Here is a 21,971-nt window from a genome sequence, read left to right on the forward strand (position 1 = left end):
TGGTGGGACAAGATCTGTGAAACAACTTTCCAGAGATCATGTAGCAGACCAGTGACAAAAACACCTGTGACGGAAACAACTGGTTCCTGTCCTTGTTTGTCTCCTAGAGCACACGAATGGAAAGACTTGCTACCAAAGACATTTGCTTGTATGCCAGTTATTATCACTTTAATAACTGGTGAATGAATGTTTACTATTCCCTGTTTAATGATCATTTACATTAATACACTCTTTATTCCCTGTTAGAGCTCTACAGAACAACTGATAACTGAAATTTTGAAAAATTGCCAGAACTCATTAATTACATATATAATAATATAGGCATAGTTTATATATATACACACATATGTGTGTATGCATGTATATATATGTGTGTTATATATAGATATATATTCTTTCAGATGTTCTGCAAAGGTAAGAAGCAATAACATACTTTAGTACTTATATGACACTCAACAGGTATACACATTATTATTGTGACAAGCAGTGCTGGCTCTTCTAGAAAATGTATCATCTGCTTGAAATGCAGTAACTCTGCGCTACAGAAAATAAGAAAATGTGTATGACACAAAATAATACATGAACATTACCTCCAGAAGCTATAGTAGCAACTGCCCAGTTCTGCTCTCATGGTCTATGTTGTCACTTTATACTACGAAAGGGCTGTGCAGTGCCTGTTCCAGGGATTTCAGCGTAAGACACAGCTGTTGTAGCCACAGAACTCCCCTCATTTACTTATGAGAACACATTAAGCCTGCTGCAATTGAAGGCATACTTTTAAGTTAGATTTAGCTTTTGAGGCAAATTGGAAGTTCGCACGGGGCATGCATTAGAGTGACTTAACCTAAGCATTGTAACCAGGAGCTTGGTTAAAATCACAAGTAGCCTGGAAAAAAAAAAAAAAAAGTGAGAGGAAGAGAGAGAAAGAGAGGGGAAGGAAGGAGGGAGGGAAGGAAGGAGACAAACGCCCGGGAAAACTGGACATCATAACCTATGTCTTTGAGAGTAGAAACACTGGAGCCAGAAAAGTATGCAACCAAAAAGATAAGCTAGAAGCCAAACGTTCTGCCTGTAACAAGGGGGAAAATATCAATATACAGCTTGATGTGTTTGGGTCTTGGAGTGGGCAGCTTCCACCCGGAAGGAGCCCACCACCCCACCGCAGAGCGTGTGGTGGGAGTAGCTCAGCAGCACTGCCGGCAGGATTACTTGCTGTATCAGGTCCAGCAACAATTTTGCAACGGCTACCTTCTGCACTTACTCCAGCAGCTAGAGGTCTATGCTTCATTTCCACTTCAATATTCATGGAGGGATTTCACTGAAACTACTGCAACTAGTTAAAGGCATAAGGATAGCAGGATTTACCATGAACAGCCTGGAAAGACCAAAACAACATTTGCTATGGTTCTTTTAAAATGCTGTTAGTTTTTTCAGTTCCAAGAAAATTAAAATGATGGCAAGAAATGTGATTGTGCAGATTGCCTGAACTAGTGTTAATTACTTTTTAATCACTGAAAATTAAATTAGGCTTGAAATATACATTATTTATTTCTTGTCTCTGTTTTCCAAAGATGGTGTAACATGCTAACAGATATTGAATTATAATTACGAGAATATATAATTATATCATTATTAGAGACAATAAGAAGGCTATACTGGCTGATGAATATAGAATTTGTCCAATTTACAGCACAATTTATGCAACCAAAAGAACAAAATAGAAAATGCTGTAAAATATTATCTTTCAGCCTAACCTATTTTGCTTTTTTTTTTTTAATACCTTGGAGAACCTGTTAACATGTTTTCAAGCACTGCGACGATTTATTTTTCTGTCTGCTTTACAATCTGACGGAATGTTTTTGGTCACAACCATCAGGAGAGAGTCATCCTCAGCTGTCTGGGTATTGATGAATGAGGTCTAGGAAGCTTCAGGTAACACAGACTGTGAGGTTTTGCTCTGCTTCTGTAGCACTCTTCCGTAGTCATAGGTCTTTCTAGAGTACATGGATGCCTGGTATTTAGAAAATGGATCCCATTTTAATTAACATAATAGCTTTCTTTTAATGGCATTTAATTTATTACATTTTGAGAGAGAACATCAACAGTCTGGGCCTGCTTCCACCAAAGTCAATGTCAGTATTATTATTAACTACAGGAGAAGGACTGGTCAGACTGAGGTAATTATTAAGCGTTTCATTATATTATAGTCCAACAAAACTCAGCACAAATGACAATTTTAGAAAATTCAGTTCTTAATGTTATGTGATCTTCCTCAAACAGCCAGAGACTGAGGAAATGCAAAGAGAATATAGAAGCTGTGACTGCTCCCAAGAACAGTGCCCTCTGACATCGCTTCTCTTCCAGCTAAACAAAAAGTCAAATCTATTCTGTTCTGCAACACACAGCCGTTTTGTACCACATGCTTTTATTCAGTTCCCCTGCCTTTTCCTAATCCAAGTTGCAGTAAAAATGTCTGTCATCTACTGAAGTGTTAAACCTGAGAAGTTTAGGAAGGTAGTCTGATAAATTATGGATGTTTACCAGGGCTTTATTTACATTGCTAGGGCCATCTGGGGTTCTGAAATGAGTCTCTTCTTTTGAATTGGAAGCTTGGCTCTGCTCTGTCACTTGCTTTATTTCTTATTTTTAATGGTAGGATTTCTAGTTAAATTGAAATGGTGTCATCCATTCTGTGGTGTCATCCATTCTGTTATATACTTGTTCAAAATTAATAACTTCTCCCGTAAAAGTCCCTCTGTGAGGTACATAACTGTTTTCATTTCTTATGAAAGCCTGAAGGCCTAGCAGGTCAGGAACTCTCTCCTTGCATCTTCTGGTGAAGAGCAGAAAGGAGATGAGGCAAATAGCATAAGCAGCATGCCTATAATTCAAACTGGATGGCTGAACTCTTTCCCCAACCATTTGCGCCTGGGAGGAGCAGGACTGTAGCTCTAGATAGACCTTCTGGCCAGACTTTCTACAGAGATTCCCTGGGAGTCCTCCTCTTTTATACCCTGGGGTAACAGAGCTGAACTTAGGCAAAAGCTAGTAAGGGCACAGCACCAGCCTGGGCTGCTAGATCCAGGGGAAGGGACAGCTTGTGGCTCTGCCAAGCTGACTGACCAGTTATGCCTCATGGCTGGCTATCTGGCCAGGCAGATGTGCAATGGCTGCCCCAGAGGCCTATGTGTGCTGAGGGGTCAGTCTGTCAGGTGGGGACAGAAGTATTGAAGTGGCGGTGGAAAAGGGCACGGGGGTGTATGGGGAGCTGTTGCAGGGTGAGAAGAGTTCAGACTGAGATGGGTGTTGTCACAAGAGAAGATGGTTACCGGGGAGCTGGAGTCTTCTGTGGTCTGTTCACTGATTTGAGTCAGGTAGCTCTGGGCTGGAAGAACAGTTATGGAGACAGGACAGAAGAAAGACTGTCTTGAGAGCACTTCAGCCTCCTGGAGCTTGACTGACAGTACGCTTTGAATGCAGTTCAGCAAACGGGGATGGGATGTGGTAAAGGCCTGAAGACGTTTTGCACTAGTGGTTGAGGAAACACGCTAGCAGTCTACTGAAACAAGGGGTTTTCTTTTTTCCTTAAAAGAAACGTCCTTGTTTCTTAACTATGGCTGGCAGTTTTGAGGAGGTAAGTATCGCCAATTAGAGGTTCCCAAGGAACATACTGAGTAGTCCCAGAAATACCAGATGATGATGGAGTTGGGACATTTGTTAATTTCAGTGTAAAATTTTTTCAGTAACCTTCTTGCTTGAAAACACCTAGCAAAATAAGGCATCCCTATATACGGCAAAAACATGCTTTCAAGAGGCGTCACACCATTTGTAACAAGCTACACAAAAAGGCAATGGCAACTCTGAGTTCTCTCTAACCTTTTCAGAAAAGTAATCTATTTGGTGAATTAAACCAAATGTCTACCCTTATACCTACCCTTCCCTATTCAGTCCATACAATTTATTCATTTTGGCCCTCAAATCAGGACTGAATTATATATCAACCAAAACTGTTCAGCAAGCAAGAATTTATATGTAGAAAAGATCAGTCAGAGAATTTGAAAGCTGATCCCCTTGGTGAGCCTTGCATCAGCTGGTAGTCAGCAAGTAGGACAGTGCTAAAGATCCCATTTCAAGCCTGAATCTCAGGTTAAAGTAACAATAAATACTTGGTGAAACTCAATGCCAAGTTTGTGACAGCTTTTCCTACAAATTGCTATTGTGATATGCCTACCATTTCCCTCCTGAACTCCTGGAGAGTCCCTCCATCAATTTTCTTCTCTCTAGAGGAAGACTACACAGGATAAAAAGAAGTCATCTAGATTTCTGTAGATTACTTCCTATACTCCAGATACCAGCAATTTCACACAAGCCAAGATTCAAAGCGCTTCGGCAACAGCTGGCAGACCTAGGTGGATATTTCGCAAAGATGTGTGCAGTCTCCAGACAACATGCAAAAGCAGAAAAAAAGGTGTGGTGTGGGCAAAGCTTCCTCCCTCTCACCATCACTCAAATATCATTGACAATCACTTTTAATACCTGAAGAATAATCTACAGTAAACTGGGCATTTTGTGGAACAGGACTCGATCTATAACAGGAAAGAAAAGAAATGCCCATCCTGCTCTGGAGTACCAAAATGCCAGAGGCATCATATGTGATGGACTAAAGCACTAATCCACTCAGACAAATCCCTCTGCAATTGCTGCAACGCTAAGCAGCGGCTGGATGTAAATCTTGGAATTATACGTATTTTCTGGTCATTATTAGTCTAACAAAGAATAATTTAACAATTTATTTCATAGCTTTTAAAAGCCAAAGGCTTCTGAATGCCTCACTAAGGGGTGCTAGTGAATTCTCAGAAATGATGAAGATACACAGCTGTGTAAGGAAAACAATATTGAAGTAAATCCAGCACTAAACCCCATTGGAAAAAAGCAATAAATTCCCACAAGCAGGGATTACCTGGAAAAGAAACACTATTTTTCAATTTTTAGAAAGCCTCTAACTGCTGACCTTGAGTCATATACCTAAGGCGAGGAGGAACTCTTGAAGATGAATGAAAGAGAGGAGAACAACCTTTTTTTAACTAAATATAAAAGTGATTTGCAGTCCATTTATTGACAGCAATGTAACACTGTCTGGCAAACAGCTACCAATCTGGATAAGAAATCTGTTCAATTAGAATGGAAAGATCACTACAGATGGAAGTGGTTGGACAGGAGGGAGCCAAGCCAGAGAGTGACAGGGTTGCTTTCCTCAGGAGTTCCAAAATCTGTAAGAAAATGATGGGGCCAAAATTTTATTTTGCATCAAAGCATGACAGGATTTTCTGCCATCTGCTCCCCACTATTCTCTTGAGAGACGCAAACCTTTGACACACCAGCTTTCACTAAAAGAAGAGGAGTGGCTAATTTGATTTCTAATCCATTAATATTAATCTTTTCACTGAAGTGACAGTAAGTGTGACCTGTCATTTTTGCTTCCCCTGCTGCTTTATATATCTGTGTAAAACTGCAGCATGGAATTGGTTGCTGCTGCTCACACATCACTGGCATCATCTCCAAAGCCTCTGTGCAACCTGAGCTAATGAGATGACAATCCAGAAATTTCAGGCCAAAGTCAACCCCACAGGGATAGGGTTTACTTGTAGGTAAGCCCATCCCCTGGACTTTGGAAGGAGTCACACATATTTTCACGTGAGCCGAATTTGGTTTACAGTTTAAAAGTTTATTTACAAGCACTATCTCTTGTAATCTACAGAAATCAAAAGTTAATTCTTTTTTCCGTATAAGGGATGAGCAGGTTTTACAAATGAGGCTGTGATGCAAACTATAACTTTTATCTTTTAATGAGTCAACCACATATTGGTAATTGTATTACCAAGTTGCGCTATTGGGCTTTTTTTCTCCTGTTCGATTTAGTGGGACAGACCAAGAATTGCTACATGCCCTGCACGATGCTGCAGGCATCTATCAGCCCAGATTATTCAAGGGAATTGCTGTAAGTAATCTGAACCTGCAAAAATGACCCCCTTTCTACTCTTTCATTCTCTTCTCCAACTCATCATCCAAGGACAGCGCAGCATTACCTACTGTTATACACATACAAAATAAAAGTATTGGAGAGGAGCAAATACACGATAATAGTGCAAGATCTATAGGCAAAATGCAGGGAACTGAATTAAGTGTTCTAATAAGTTATGTATTTTTGTTAGAGAATTCCCAGGTGGATCTCATCGAAAAATGCGTGTTGCAGCAAAGCTTTCCAGCATTTGGTGTGAATTACTTCGGGTGTACAGATTTGAGAAGGGATTTTTAAGATGATATACCATTTTTAATTATATTTGGAGAGCTTGTAGTCTGAAAATTCCTCAGTGTAGATCATCACTCTACTGGCATGCCTGAAGGAAGTAGAAAAGTATGAACAAAAGAAGGGAAAATATGAACAAAAGAGAAAGAAAGGAGAAAAGGGGAATCAAGCCACCTGAGGGGCCTTATGCCAGTGGCATATATCAGTGCTGCTGTTCAGATTCATTAGTGGGAATTGTGGTAAAAGCACTGACTAATCATCTTGGAGCAAGGCTAGATAAGCCTGAATATAAAATGTCAACAGCTGCCTGCATTCTGTCTCTGCTGAGGTTTCCACTGTGGCTGTACCCAGGATTGTAACAGGTGACAGTAACATTGAGGAAATATCTAATGTGGACAAGGATTTATATCTTCAGACAAGCCTGCAATGAGATGAGGACAGCAGCCAGGTCAATTGAAATGAATGAGACTACAAAGAAAAGTTTGGTTTCCTGTCCTGGAATAAAAATAGGGACTTCCACAGCATTGGCCCACAATCTAGTCCTTTTGTAAACAAACTAAAGCCCTCAAACTACAGCCCCTGCAACAGTTTAAGAAAGGGAGGAGGTTCCCTGGTAGAAAGACAGAAAGTAGGTCTCCTTATCGCATTCCAAACATTATCCATACATCCATGAATAGGCATTTTATGTTCTTTAGAAATGAAGTGTGCTCCAAGGCTAGACTTGCTGAACTGGAAGAACAGGGAAAGTGGAATTGGAGACATTCAGGAATGTTGTAGAGTCTGAGTGCAACCCTGGCCTAGATTCTCTGAATGTCTACTTAAGGAAGTTGGTCTCACCTTCACGGGGGACTACAACAGGACTGAATGACAAGCTCTTTTAGCTGGACTTGAGTATTACAAGCTTGGGCTTATAATAGAAGGAAAGAAAGTGGACACATCAGCATTGTGTCTAGCAGGTCAAGAAGTGGCTATGACATCCATGACATGGCAAGCTATGAGATGGTGATAAGAAGGGAACATGTAGTTCAGCTGGTGCGGAGCTCAGGAGAGAGCCAGAAACGTTTCTAGTGGGAGCAGAGCCCACAGCCTTTACACATATTGATAGCAACCCCTTTATGGCCCAAGCTGATCTGGGGTGCTCTGATCCCATTCTGGTAGCATAGAAACGAGCGTGTGCTGCAATGCCAATCCAAGAAGCTCAGTAAGTTATCAAGCTGTTAGTTTAAAGATGCCTTTGGTATGCCTACATTAACTGAAAAAAATCTATTTTGACACAGTCCTGCTTATTTACCTTTGGACAATACTCTGCTTATTTTCACAGAAAATAAAGAGTCCTGTTTTCTTTTACACAGCAGGAATCAGAGTAATACTAGACATTTTTGTCAGCCAGCATTGGGCAACACAGCCCAGTATATATTTAAACTTTGCTGTGTTCCTGTGTTGTGAGTGGTGTTTCTTGCTGTCAGGGATATTCTGTTACTATAAAGAGCTTGGTTGCTTCTTAGGTTTGTCTCTTATGACCACCGGTCTCAGTTAGGATGTAGCTATTCCCCAACTGAACAATGCTAATGACTTTGAGAGGCAGGTAAATGGAAGATAAATTTCATTTACGAGGTTAAAAGCTTAAGGTAAGCTACAGTAGGGCTTTTTTTTTTTTTTTTTTTTTTGAAGTTCGAACTACTCATACAAATCACTGTTTATATCTGTTCAGTGTACACACCCCACCCCCACCAAAAAACCAACCTACCCCACCTTCCCAAGGTGTTAATAAAGAAATGAACTGAGAGGAAAAAATATGAAAATGTGTCCTTGCATAATATGTCACTGTCATTCCTAAGTCGGTTGGCAAGTTCTATTGTGGTCCCCCAGCTCTAAACGCGTGAGGGGGTAGCAAAATGAGTGCAAGTTATTATAGATAATGGGTACAGTTCATGTGATCATAGCTGAAAGATTTATTAGAAGTGATGAACTGTATAACAAAAGTCAGTTAAGTCCTCCTATTTCTCTTGTTGCATCATAAAAGAGAAAGAGGTCAGCATGCAAAACAGGAAAAATGCATTCAGAAGTAATAAGTTGAGACGCTAAGCAACTATACACTATTTAGTTGGTAAAGCAGATAAGGATTAGTTTTTATATTTATGTTGCTTGTAATCTGCTGTTTCTAGTCCAGTAACTGAAAGCCTGACCTGAAATCTCGCTTCAATAACCTTTTCATCATTTTATCATTAAACTTACCCTTCATTGCGAGGGAAGGATGCACTGGAATGAAATGAATAAACTGTTAGCTACGTAGCAGTAGCATTCCACAGCACATAGCGCTTATAGATACTCTGAGATATGATTATGAGAGCCACATAAGAAGTACTTTCTGAGAAGCCGGTGAGGACCAGTGAGACTGCTGATTAAATCTAGTACCAAGTTTTAGCACCAGAAATTCCATTTGACAGGAACAAATCATTGCCATTCTCACAGGAAGCAAAGTGTTGAAAGGTGCTATGAAATTCCAGACAAACCCAAAATCATCACAGCACGGTACCAATTTCAGGCTAAAATCCTGATCTTGTTGTATTTTACAACACAGTCCAACCTCCATATTTGGAGTTTGAGAGAGCTTCCAGTTATGATTTCGTTATAGATCAGCAAGAATGCTGCTTTTGTTGCTGCCTATTGTAATTGTTTTTAATCTTCTTTTCCTTACCCTGGCCACAGAGTTGACCATTGATCAGATGTAGGATACTGACTCCTATTTTCTGGCGTAGAATTATTTTCAAACCAAAGCCAGAGGTTAGTGTATTGGCCAAGAGAAGGCGGGGCAACCAAAAACATTTGCAAAGAGATACCCAGAACGGATCAAGGGACATACCCAAAATTCCACTTGTGCTGGACAACAGTCCGTGATGCACTGAAGGAAGTAACTCTATGAACAATTCCACAGGGAAAAAACCTTTAGTATAATGAAGGGGAAGAGTTCACAGTTTCTCTTCCCTTTCCTCCTGTTGGATGAAGGAGCCATGAGGAATGTAAGACTATATTTGTATGAAGGGTTCTGTGTACTGGCCCAAGGAACGATCAGAAAAGTGGCAGGAGCGCTAAAAAAAGCGTATTCTTAGAAACCACGTCATCTGAACAGATGCAGCGCTGTTAAAGTTCACTGGATAAACTAGGTTTTATTTTCTACAGCATCTCTTTAAATACAGTAACAAGAAGTCAGCAGGTTCACGGGTACATACCCAGTGGAATGTTTTGCTGAACATTAATAACTGCACAGCACTAGGTTCCAGCTACACGGGCCAAAACAAACATCAAACAGTTTTTAGTTTCAATCCTGCACATAACCTCTGGGAATTACATTGAAACTTCCTGTTTTCTCTGTTACCTACAGTGCATTTCACAGGCTACAAATGCAAGCTGGTGAAGAGCTGTAAGAGAATCATACTTGGAAAGAAACCAAGAAACAAGAAAAGAGCTTCAGAGTAATGCAAATAGCTTGAAAAACCCGCCTGTGAAATACTGGAAGTGAAAGGGTCTTGTGAAAAAGAAACCATTCATTCCAGATCCCGTTTCAAAGCGACTGTCCCAGTCCAGCAAAGTACTCGCAGCTTCAACACAAAGCTGCACTCCAGCAGCCTACTGGCTCTTCACAGACACCTCCACCACACTCTGTGGCTGTGGGCACTGAGAGGGAACGGAAACGTTGTCCCTGCTTTGCAATTTTGAATGAAGTTGGAAACACTTGTTTCCCTGAATATTTAGTAGTTCGCCATATACGAACATGCACTTTGAATGGGCTTCAGATGCTGTTACTTTGCATCTTCTCTGCCTCTGGATGTTCTCCATTACTCTCTCTGCCTCTACGTCAGCACAGAAGGACAGCCTGGAGCGCAGGGAATGCCATTTGAGAATTACTTGTTTTGTAAAGAGTAGATTTCCACATTATAAAAAATTACAATAACACTGAACAAAGCCATTAGTTAGCAGTAGGCAGCTAGTTCAAGTCAATCCAGAGTCAGTAGTGAGAGTAGAGAGAGAGCAAAGTCCTGAAAAATTTTGTACTTCTCCATATATAATATTTCAGTTTGACTAGGCTTCAGAGGCTATTACTTTACTGTGTGGCAGATATGTCTTGAGGTATGTGAAATAAATTATAGCTCAGCTGAGGGCCTAGTGAGCTCAGCCATACAACCAGCATAAAGGCTGGACCATTTTCACGTTATTTCCTTACTTTAAACAGGGGGGCCCACAATTTTTAGCAGTTTATTAAGCACTGAAAACATCTCTCACTAACAGGCACTTTAAGAAGGGCTCGGTATGAAAAACAATAATCACCTTCTTTCCCTACAGTATATAAGCCTCGTGAGTATCTTTAAATCTGCTCCACTAATTCAGCAAAAAAATGAGGACATTCCTTTATGACCTATTTCCTATTTTTATGAATAAATCAGTTTGAAATAGTAACAGACAATAAAGCCTGATGCTGTGATAACAGAAGACAATGTATTAACATTTATTGCACTAAAAACAGGCGCATAGGAATGTTTTATCTGGGTTCTGGGAAGCTGATGGTCTTTGTGCCATTATAAGTAAATGCCAAAAAATACTAGGTAGAAATTTTTCCATAGGTCATGTTTTTTTTTAATCCTTGCTCCAATACTTTTTTTAATCGCTAGGGCAATTATATTTCTTGCACAGATTCCAAATGCAATGGACTTCTAAAAAGCAGCAACTAATAAGGTCAACGGATGGATAGTTCATATTACAAAATATTTTCAAAAGATACCGTTGACAAAAGCATATCTTTGTTTTTATAATGAATATTATCTAAGTATTCATTCCAATCGATATTCCAGGTGTAAGGGGGTAGAAGTTCTGATTTACACCGCCCCGCCCCCCCCAATCTTTCTGCCATTACTCAGCTTGGGCAAAGGCAAAAAAAACCAGATTGCAGTTCAATTTCTACTCTGACTGTTCAGCAGACTATTGCCAGTATGAGTCAGGCCCACGCCTCTAAACCAATGAGGTAAGCACCAAATGACAGAATTCAAGGATAAATAAGTTCATGTTTTTGGTATGCTTTCTAGCATTAGAACCTCTCCACCACACATCTAGGCTGTCTGTGAGTGCAAGACAATTACAGCATCTCCCACAAGGGCCCTCAGTTGAAGAACTGATGGATCCCATCAGCCAGCACATGATGTTCTCAGAGTGTTGCTGCTGATGACAAGGGCTCCACTTATTCAGATCTCATTATGTTAATCACCTTCACATCCTGCTCCTCCCACTCCTGCATCTATCCCTAACTCCTCACTCCCAGGGAAGGGCACACGTGATTAGGGACAATTTAATGGATGAGAAATCCACCAAAGGGAAAGGCTGGGAGAACATCAGGGAGATGTACCACATACATCTGACCTGTTGTCATTTTCTTCCTTCAGCAGCTACTTCTTCTCTTTTTTCCAAACTTTCTATCTTTACTAAATAAATAATTACACAATTAGCAGGAATTTACACCTACCATTAACACCTTCCACCCACCAGCAGGGTGCATGTCAGTGTGCTCTGGAGCTCCTGGGAGCCGGCTATCACCATGTCAGGGATGCATGACACTACCTCTGATTTTCTCATGGTTCCTTTGCATCTTCAGCACCTGATCATCTTTGCTCCAGGATTCACATTTGGTCCAGTCTCTTGTTCGAGAGCTCCAGAAGATGTCATCTTCTCCTTTCTTGAGAAGGACCTTCAGTTTATCCACTTCTTGCCACAGCAGAACTCTCTCCTGGACTAAGCATTTTGGGGTCCTGCCCTTTCCATTCAACTCACAGCACCTTAGCCTCCATCTTTGCATGCTGGAGTAAGTTCTTCCACTGACAGACCTCTCCCTGCAGCCTCAAGACTTCTTTGCTCTTCTTGATGCATTGCAATATTTTCTCCTCCCGCTGTTTTGCGGCTTCCTGCAGTATCTTCTCATTCTGTAATGCCCTCGTTCAGCTTGGTGATGTTCAAAATCTGGGCTACATAGACCCTGTATTACTTTTTATGCTTATCTGGCCTGACCCTTCTATATCCCTTCACTTTCCTGAACACCTGTACTGAGTACAGAAAAGAAACTGTACAGGAGTTCTGGCCTTTGTTTCTCCAGTCTCTCCCAGCACATCTGTTAACAGCTGTCCTTCTCTTTGATGCTCCTATTACCCTTTCTGGAAGTGATGCTCTTGTGGTGGCTCCAGTTGGCTGCTATTCCCCAGGAAGTAGGGATGTGAGCCAAGGAGTATGACTGGGCAAGGCTAAAGAACTCAGTCTTCAGCGTCTTTCATCTTTGCTAAAGACTCCAACAAGGGCCAGACCCACGTGACTGGCAGCCATGAACACACTGGCATTGCAAGAGGTTGAAACCAGACCACAGTAAGGAAATACTTCTCTGCCAATTAGTCAGATGGCTCTCTCCCAGGGAATAACCATCAGCCAACAGCACGTAAGAGATTCATGCTCCGCTTGTATATTTTTTAAAAATCAACTGTCCTTGTCTCTGCTGAGGCATAAAGCAAAAATCACATTCAAAGTAGTACTAAGCTAACAGTTTCTAAAACCTGTCCTATAAGGCCCTGAAGAGACAAAAAAAGCTGAATGTTAACTTGGCAAAAAAGGAGCCCAGAATTCACAAGCCAGAAATCTCTGTAACCAGCCAGAAATACTGTAAACCAGGGAACTTACACAAGACTAGCCTTGTCTTTGGGGCAGCTCAGTTAGGAAAGGTGTTTTACCTCTGCTACTAATAAAAAGACAAGTGAACAATTAATGGTGTTTTACTGGCATAAACTATTTAGCAGATATCCCCAATTTTTGGTAAAACTTCAGGGAGCAACAAGAACAAGTTAACTAATTTCTGGCAGATCTTTTTGGAACAGAAGATGAAGTCTGCATTATTGGCTGTATTAATAATTGCTATTTCTACCTGAAGAATCTCTTTGTCAGCTTGATTGAATTGAAATACAGTGCTCCCAAAGAATTTACAGTTCCAAAGAAGTTGATTTACCTCTGTTTACAAAAAGAATGATCAAAACAAACAAAAAAGATTAAGTGCACACCACAGCCATTTCTGTGACTGTATCTTTCCTCATCTGGATTAAAAGTTGCCAGCAGTCTAGGATCAGCATTATAGCCAGGCAGAGTGCCACAGTGATTAAAATCAGTGGCAGAAGTAAGGGTGAAACTGTAAGACTACATGTCTACTAGTAAATAAAACAGGCTAGTCATTGTTCTGTGGCCTGAAGCCACGTGGCATGGCCTGGCACATGTCCACAACGCTAACCTCTTCCCCTTTGCCTCCAGATGTGTTGGTCATATCCGAACCATCCATTAAGAAAGGTCTGCGGAATACGATCCCTTTTGCTTTCTGGGATATTGCTAGTTGGTGTGGACCAAATCTATGCCATGGAGCATGGTAACAATTAAACAAGATGATTATGGGCCTGTGTGCTGGTTCTGTTTTATTTTCTAGTATAGACATAGCCTATGGGCACTCCCCTTCCAAAGCCTTTTAAAAGATTCTTTGGAGCCAGTCTAGTTTATCAGCTTTAGTTGTTTACCCCAAAGGTTCCTCATGCCTTGCATGAGAAAAATAGCAGTGCCCCACACCTCACTTACAAATAGGTAAAAAGCTTATTTTTCTTGAAAACATACAGCCATGAGCATTTTTGACAGTGCCACAAGGAAGCCATGTCAGAAAAATCAATGAACAACCTATATTTAAAAATAAAACTAATAATCCTGGCTGCCTGGTTTGTGAGAGGTTTGGAAGGAAGAAGAACCTGCAAGAGGTAGGTGGGGTACTTTTGGAGAAGAGCCCCTTAGGGATCCTGGGGTCAGGAGACCCCGGTGACCTAGACACTGAGGAGACTGGGAAGAAGGTGAGCAGGTTTTCCTGGTGATTTGGGGGGCAGAGGGAATGGTGCAGAGACACGAAGGTACCCATGAGAACGGTGGGGTGGCTGTAGTCAGGGAGGGGAGGGCGGAAGAGACCGGGCAGCTCACTCCCCTCTTTTCTAGCATTTGTTAATCTACCTGTTATTATCAAAGACTTACCACAATTATAAGCTCCAACAGAGACATCCCATTCACCTCTTTCTGAGGATACTGCAGGAGCCTCCCTGACTAATTTGGTTAAACCGAATGCGGTTAGGCTTAACGTAGGCCAAATTTCCTCTCCATGATATTAAGGGATGATGTTTGTGATCTGGAGAAAAATGCACTGAGGTTGTTGCACATGTGTTATTTTATCCCCTTCTATGATAGCATAATCCTATAAGGCATAAAAGTTATATGGAAACCAAATAAAAAACCTGAAATATTTCTTCATTTCAGCTTTCTGTATTTCTCCTGACAAGAAATAAGAATGGATAAAACAGAGTTCTCTCATTCTGCTCGTTTTGTTGCTAACATATGCATTGCAGACTGGATCCAAAACTCACTAAAATTTAAAAGGCACTTCAACATAAGGAAAATAGCCTCAGAGTCCTAACTATTGAAATGCACATTTTAAAAACCTCAACATCTATGAAGCTGTGGGCTTCTTTGACTTAGTGCTTAAAAACAGAAAGAACAATAATAGAAAAAACTATATATCATATTGCATTTATTAAGGGTCAGCTCACTTTTGAGTGGGCTTTTTGATTTCCGTTGGAAAAAAGCTATACAATTCAATTAGGTAGTAGACGATACCAATACCAATGCCACAGGCATAACCTGCATCCCTTTAGGACATGCAATCACTTTTCTGTGGAAAGGCCTGACACCCATTAGCTCAGTGGTTTGTGGATTGCTGAAAGCTTTTAAACCACATCGTTTCTGAGTAAAAGGGTATGCAGGAAAAAAGGGAAAGAAGAAGATAAAAGTAATCAGAAAAGATTCCCACTGAAGCATCTAGACTTTGATTTCAACATAGACACCAACATTAAGTCTGAATTAAATTTCACATTGCCCACTGGAGAAGTACTCTAAACATGGTGATATCCTAGAAATAGCGATTCCTGCCCCAGGGATCTCTGTCCTTCACCGCAGCCCAGCACAAGGCTCTCCATCCCCTCAGGCCTCCGTCGAGCCCTCCCTGCAAACACAGCCTCTTCCTCCCCTCCTTTCTCTGGGACTCTTTTCACAGGGTTTCCGCTGCTGCTCACATGCCACATCTCCAGCTGACAAACAGTATACTCACAAGCACAACTTCAGCCTCACCACACAGAGAGAGCAGCCACACACACCAGGAGACAACTGGCTGCCATAAGCAGCTCAACATTACAGGGTGGCCATTTTGTGAGTATCAGCATCACAGGTGTGGCAGCCATTTTGAAGAACAAGATGGGGGCAAGGCAGCCACACATCTTTCTGCTGTCCTCAGGGTGGGTCAAAGCGCCCTGCAGATGAAGTATGTCAGCAAAGGGAAGTGAAGCACAGGTAAACTAAATGATTTGTTTAAAATCACAGAGGCACTTTACATTGTGCAGGAAACTGATCCCACATCTCTCAAAACTTCCCTAGCTCCTGCCACTCTGTCTCACTTACGCAGACAAGCCTGAAGCGGGGGCAAGTGCAGCACTTTCCCCGGGGGCAGCAAACGTCTGCAGGGCCTGGCGGTGTTTGGAGCTGGAGAGCAGGTCGGGCCTGTACTCAGAGGCTCAGTGGCATTTGGAGACACAGGGCTGCCATTTTGTGCGCCTGCATGTGTGTAGGCTAAATGGTCAGCCTGCGTTTGTCACACACGGAGGTCAGGCCGTGGGAATGTAAAAGAAGAGAGAAGCCAGATCAAAAGAAGGATTTCTTCTGTTTGTTTGTTTCTCACATCTCACCCTCATAGGGCAAGCTTGCTGGATATGGCTTGAATAAACTGCATGTTTTAGATAGAGCGGGTTGGAGGATACAGGATGATACTGGAAGTTACAGTAGTACAGCTGAACTGAGAGAGGGAATTAGATATAAAGCTCTAAACTGCTGAAAAAGAAGAGCAAGTGAGGAAGAAAACCAATACCTAATGCAGTGAACAGATCTCCCCTTTTAACACTGATCTTTAATTGATGTTAGACTCTGCATGGTTGCAAGCAGGAGGGAGGGAAAAATTGCAGGAAAAAAAATCTTAGGAATACCTCTATTTTTAAGAAAGAGAATATTTCTTTGGGCAGGCAAGACGTAAGAGAGAATGAACTTGAAGAACTGATCACTGAAATTAGCCTTGCTGAAAAGTATTTCAAGAGGAAATTCAGCTGTGGTTTGAGGGCATGAGTTGTTCCAGGAATTAATCTAATCTCCCGGCTCTGCTTGGCACCACGTCAGAGGGAGAGGAGCTGCGAGGTGACCAGGCTTCAGGCTGAAGGTGTCAAATGGAAGTTTTGCTTCTCCATCCTTTGTGAGGAGGGCTGACTTAGGAAAGCATCATATTTATAAGCAATAGTTTGTAACACAACATTAACATTACTCAAAATGTGCAAATAAATATGAACCTAAATATTTACTAACTATTTTTGCAATATGACAAATAGTGCTTCAATATTTGTATGCCCAGGCATCAGTAGACTTCCGAAAAAACAAGCCTAAAGCGCTATTTTTGCACCTAAAATAGTGACTGGCTTTTCAGAAATTCAAGGTGCCCAGCCATCCTCATTGACTCCAGAGGAAGCTCTTGGAAGCAAATCAAAAAGACAGAGGGAAGAAGGAACAAAACAGATTGTGGAGCCAGACTCATCTTTCTGATTATTTGTACCCAGTGCAGCTACTACACTCCCAGAAGTTGGCAACCGGAACCTTTGAATTGCATAAATGATTTCCAGCTCTCTTTTGTCTGTAGAGCAGAGCGCACAGAAATCAAGCAGTCAACAGCAAACTAACCTAACTGCTTTATTGTCTGCAAAGTGCAGACAATAAAAAGAGTGTGCAAAAAGCCACACACTCTCCTGCATCTAGGGGCTGCTGCAGCATGATTGGAGATGGGGAGGAGCGCATCATAACATTAATTCTTTTGCAGAACAAAAAGTTAAAAAGCAGTGGCACACTGTTTCAAAAGGACGTTCATCCCACGCACAGCTACCCGGACCTGTCATGCACACAGAGCAGCTGCCAAAGGACAGTCGTGATGCAGCTCTGTACTGCTGCAACCTCGAGCTTGCAACCATTATGTCCCTTTCTCCTCTAAGCCTGAGAAAAAGCACCAGTAGACTGGTTATTTTAGTGGCATGACATGGCTGGGAATCATTGTAAGAATAAAAGTTGAGGGCAGCAGACATGGTTTGTTACAAGTTACTTTGAGCCTCAGGAAATTTAAGAAGTCGTAGATGAGGCCAAAAGGGAGAGCTAAGCATGGTTTTGCTCTCCACATTTCACTTGCTCAGCACTTCAGCCACTGGGCCAGTGAAGCTTGGGAGCCAGTTGGAGATTTAAGTACGGTGAATAAGAGACGGGCAGTGAAGGTTTTTTTTTTTTCCAAGCTGACTTGATAAAGCATACTTACTGGATGTCATATTTATTTGTGAGAGCAACAGCATATGCAGATCACCCTCCACTTACTACCTCAAATTAGGTGAATATCCATTTGACTAGTGGCAAAACACTATTAGAAGCAACAAAGTGGCCTCGGGATCTGCAGCCATTCTTTGATGAATCTGAACAATGAGGGAAAAGCAGGTGCTGATGGCAGAGGAAGGTGAGGCTAAATATTCACCAGTATCATTTGCCATCTATCTGCTTCGTCTGACATTGGCTGGCTTGACCAGAAAATGAAGTATATAGGCATTTTTATAAGTGTATGTGTGTGTATGTTTGTATGTATATGTATGTGTGTATACAAAATGTATATATATATAAAGATAATGCAAATATCTTTGCTCATTTTCTGAGCTGAAATAATTTCCATGTGGATTTAGAGCCAATATGGTTGTACAAAACTTATTTAGGAAAATGCAAATGAATAATTCCTATGCTATGATTGTTTCTAGGAAAGCTAAACAGAAACATTTTAGACAAATGTTCTGGGAAAAAATAATGTTACCTGCTGGATTAAAATTTAATTTGAAATTAATGCAAACATATAAATATTGTTTAAAAATTTTAAGACAGCCTAAAAAAAAACCTATGTATAGAAAAAAACTTTACTGTTGTGGACTATGAGAGATGAAAAACGGGAATTTCTAATGGAAGGGAATGAAAAATCGTCAAAGGATATATATGTTAGCAGCATTCTACCAAAGATCATATATTTCAAAAAAAAGTGCCATCTGTCATCCCTCCCCCCCTCAAAAAACAAACAAACAAAAAAATCCAGATTTTGGGGCTCCCTCTGCTGGACTGCATTTAGTTTTGTTTTCCCAATCCTTGTCTAATTAAATGAACTTTAAAAAAAATCAGTAATAAACTGCACATTTCACATGCATATGTTACAGCAGGGAATAAGACACCTTTTTTTCCCCACTACAGAGAAGAGCATGCAAACCGGTACTGATTGCCCTACAACTGGGAAAAAAAATCAAACGTGAGGATAACAGACTTACTATATTGCCTGTTAGATTTCTTTTGCTATCTATCCTCTTTTTTGAGCTTTGGAATTCACATTTACGAGTTTTTTTCTCTTACTAAATCAAATGGGGAAAAAAAAATATTACTATTTACAAAACAAAAGAGAGAATTCTCGGTAACACTGCTGCCAGAGTAGGGCTTAATACTACTAGTATTAAGAGCCAAATACTGCATTACTTACGACATATGCAGCAGAGCTGACTCAGTTATAATAAATTTGCATCTACAGATGCAGTGCAATTGGGCACTGCCCCAAATGCTTGAGTTCGTTCTTGGTGCCCTGCAAGGCTGGCTTTTTGGGAAGAGAGCTTGGAGCATGTCAGAAGTATGTCAGCTCAGGTGGGTGCTGTTTTAGACAGCCATCTGTCTAAACAGGATCAAGCATGTTGTAGAAGATTTCTTTCTTTGCTGACCATACAAGGCATTTAAATGCCTTCCTCAAATGGATCTTTTGGCAGATCCTCAAATGGATCTCTGCCCCTTTATTTCTCAAGCCGTTTTTCTGCAGACAAGCAAGGATGCTGGCTTCAGCTACTCCAGTGTATCAGCTGTCCTGCTATAGTGCGACCACTCTGTTCAGTGAATGTCTAACCAGGCTAATGTCAAAGATACTTGGCACAGCTTTTTGGCACGGCTGGCTACATGCACCTTCACAGAGGTGTTTAAAAAAGGGCATGTTCATAATTCCATATCCAGCATTCAGAAGTTGCAAATGGAGTTTTTTATATATACGTATATACGTATATAAACACATTTTATTCATATGTAATGGATATAACCTCATGGCAGAAGAGATAAGAAGTGAAGCAGCATCCTTTGCGGGGGAGGGAGCATGCTCTGAGAAGACTGACAAAGCAGTGAAAAAAGCTATATGATAAGAGATTGAAGTTGTGAGACCAGCACTGGATAAAGTAAAAAATGAGAAAAATGGGGCCAGTGAGAAGGAATGAGAGATGGAAAAGCAAAGGAGGCAGGAAGTCTCAACATCACAGGCTGGGGAGAACAAGGATACTATAGTGGGGACAAAGGCAGAGCCTCACCATAGCTCATTATTTTTTTTTCTGAAACACCCCCTCTTCTCTCCCCCAGCATCAAACTACATGGAGAGGAACGTTAGAAGTCACTTTTTTATTTTTCCAGGCAGGCAAAAGTGTCTGATACTTTCTAGCTTCTCTTTGCTTTTCATCTTTTAATCCCATAAATACAAGGCCTCCCGTTTTAATATTATGTTCAAATACTTTGCTGAAAATCTTAAACTCTATACGATAAATTTGAGTCATTAAAATTATTCACTGCTACATTGTAAGTATTGGCTAAGATTGAATGATATCAGTAGGGCTAACCCAATGCCAGTAGTAGCACTGCTGTAAATACAGACAGAGTGGCTTTCCATTCCTCTTTGATAATTACATTAGACTGTTGATTTTAGACTGTTTTCTTACTGTTATGAGTTCTTTGACTATGGGATCATGTCTGATGATAACTTCATTTAACTTTATTTAGTTTATTCTGTTCAAATTGAGTAGTAAGAGGGATGTAGTCTCCAGGACAGCTGTTAAGAGACTAATATTTATTTCTTGGGTCCAGTTACTTGACAGAGGATAGATTTACGGAATGGTAATACCACTGCTTAAGGTTAGAGGTCAACATCCATTATTCTAGGAGTTAGTCTTTCATCCTTCCTCCCTCTTTGTTTTAAATATCAAATAGAAATGAAATATACAACTGTTAAAAATAGCGTATTTGAGAATTAATCACAGGAGAAGAGAGAGCTCTAATAGGGAGAACAGGATAGATAGGCTGAGTCCCCTATCAGAAGAGATTATTCTTCCCTTTATTCAGTACCCACTCTCCCTGGAGTTCACTGGCTTGCTGAGCAACAATTGTTTCATGTCTACAGGGTATTATTTTCACGGCTGCTGGTCTAGGTCTGTTCTGGGGATCCTCTTGGATACAGCTGGTGGCTGCAGTTGTCAGCAGCTGCCTGGCAGATCCTAGCTTGAGCACCACAGTACGGTCGGGAGCCCCCCCCCCCCCCCCCCCGAGAAACAGAAGGCCAGTGTTCTCAAATATGCTTTTTTTTTCCCTTACTTATTCCCCAGTTGTGTTTCTGACATACAACTTTGATTCAGAAAGCATGGTGCAGTAAACATATTCCTGGGTGTTGCTGCCACTTTATTTGTTGCATGACCATTCCATTACATCTATCTTTTGTAGTTAATTTGCCCAGTTCAGTAAAGCTTGTGGGTGGGATAGCACAGGAAATTGGCCCAGAGCTTTAATTGACAGCCTGGCCTTTAAACCCATCCAGTAGCCTGTTTATGAGTCTTTATTATCATACTTTGCCTTTTTTGAAAGTTTTTGAGGGAATTCTTGACAGCTGTTTCTACTTTCTCATTAGTGAGTCTGTAACATGGAAAGGATGCCTTATGTTCAAGTTCTGCTGACGGTGTAAGCTCTGCAACTTCCTAGCAGATAAATCGAGGCCCACACTGTGTTAGTCTCTGAAATGCCTTAAGAGGCAAATAGATATTGCAGAATTCGATGGTAAATGTCCTTGTTATCAGGTCACAGAGGTACAATCCTGGTAGTCTGGTAATAAACAACAATAAACCTGGTAATAAACAAAAATAATCAATGTTGATTTCCTTCTTACCATCAGTTCACTTTCCATTTTGTAAGCACCCGAAATAAATAGCACCACCTTGTACACTAGTTATTGACTAATGGACTGTGCGAAAGAGTGTGACTATACAGCTTTTTTAGGATGCTAATATTTTAGCAGCTTCTGTATGTTTACAAGTCTTTAGCGATTACACAGTCTGGAACACCTTTTGGAAGAAAACATTAACAGAGTCCACCTTGGGCAGGTTACAGAATAGAGCTGATATTTGTTGTCCGCTTCCCTTTGGCAGTGTTTGCTTTCATATAAATACTTCAAGAAAAAACCAGTTCCAAGAAGCATAAAGAATACAGAGAAAAACATCTATTTTTACTCCAACTGTATTTTTACAGCAATTCCCCAGTGCTTATTGTTTAAGTGAGCATAAGTTATACAATGCCATCTAAAAATAAGCACAGGTACAGTTCTTAGTACCAGAAAACAAATCCATTC

The sequence above is a fragment of the Struthio camelus genome, chromosome 3 (assembly GCF_040807025.1).
Source record: "Struthio camelus isolate bStrCam1 chromosome 3, bStrCam1.hap1, whole genome shotgun sequence".
In the NCBI taxonomy this organism is placed as follows: Eukaryota; Metazoa; Chordata; class Aves; order Struthioniformes; family Struthionidae; genus Struthio; species Struthio camelus.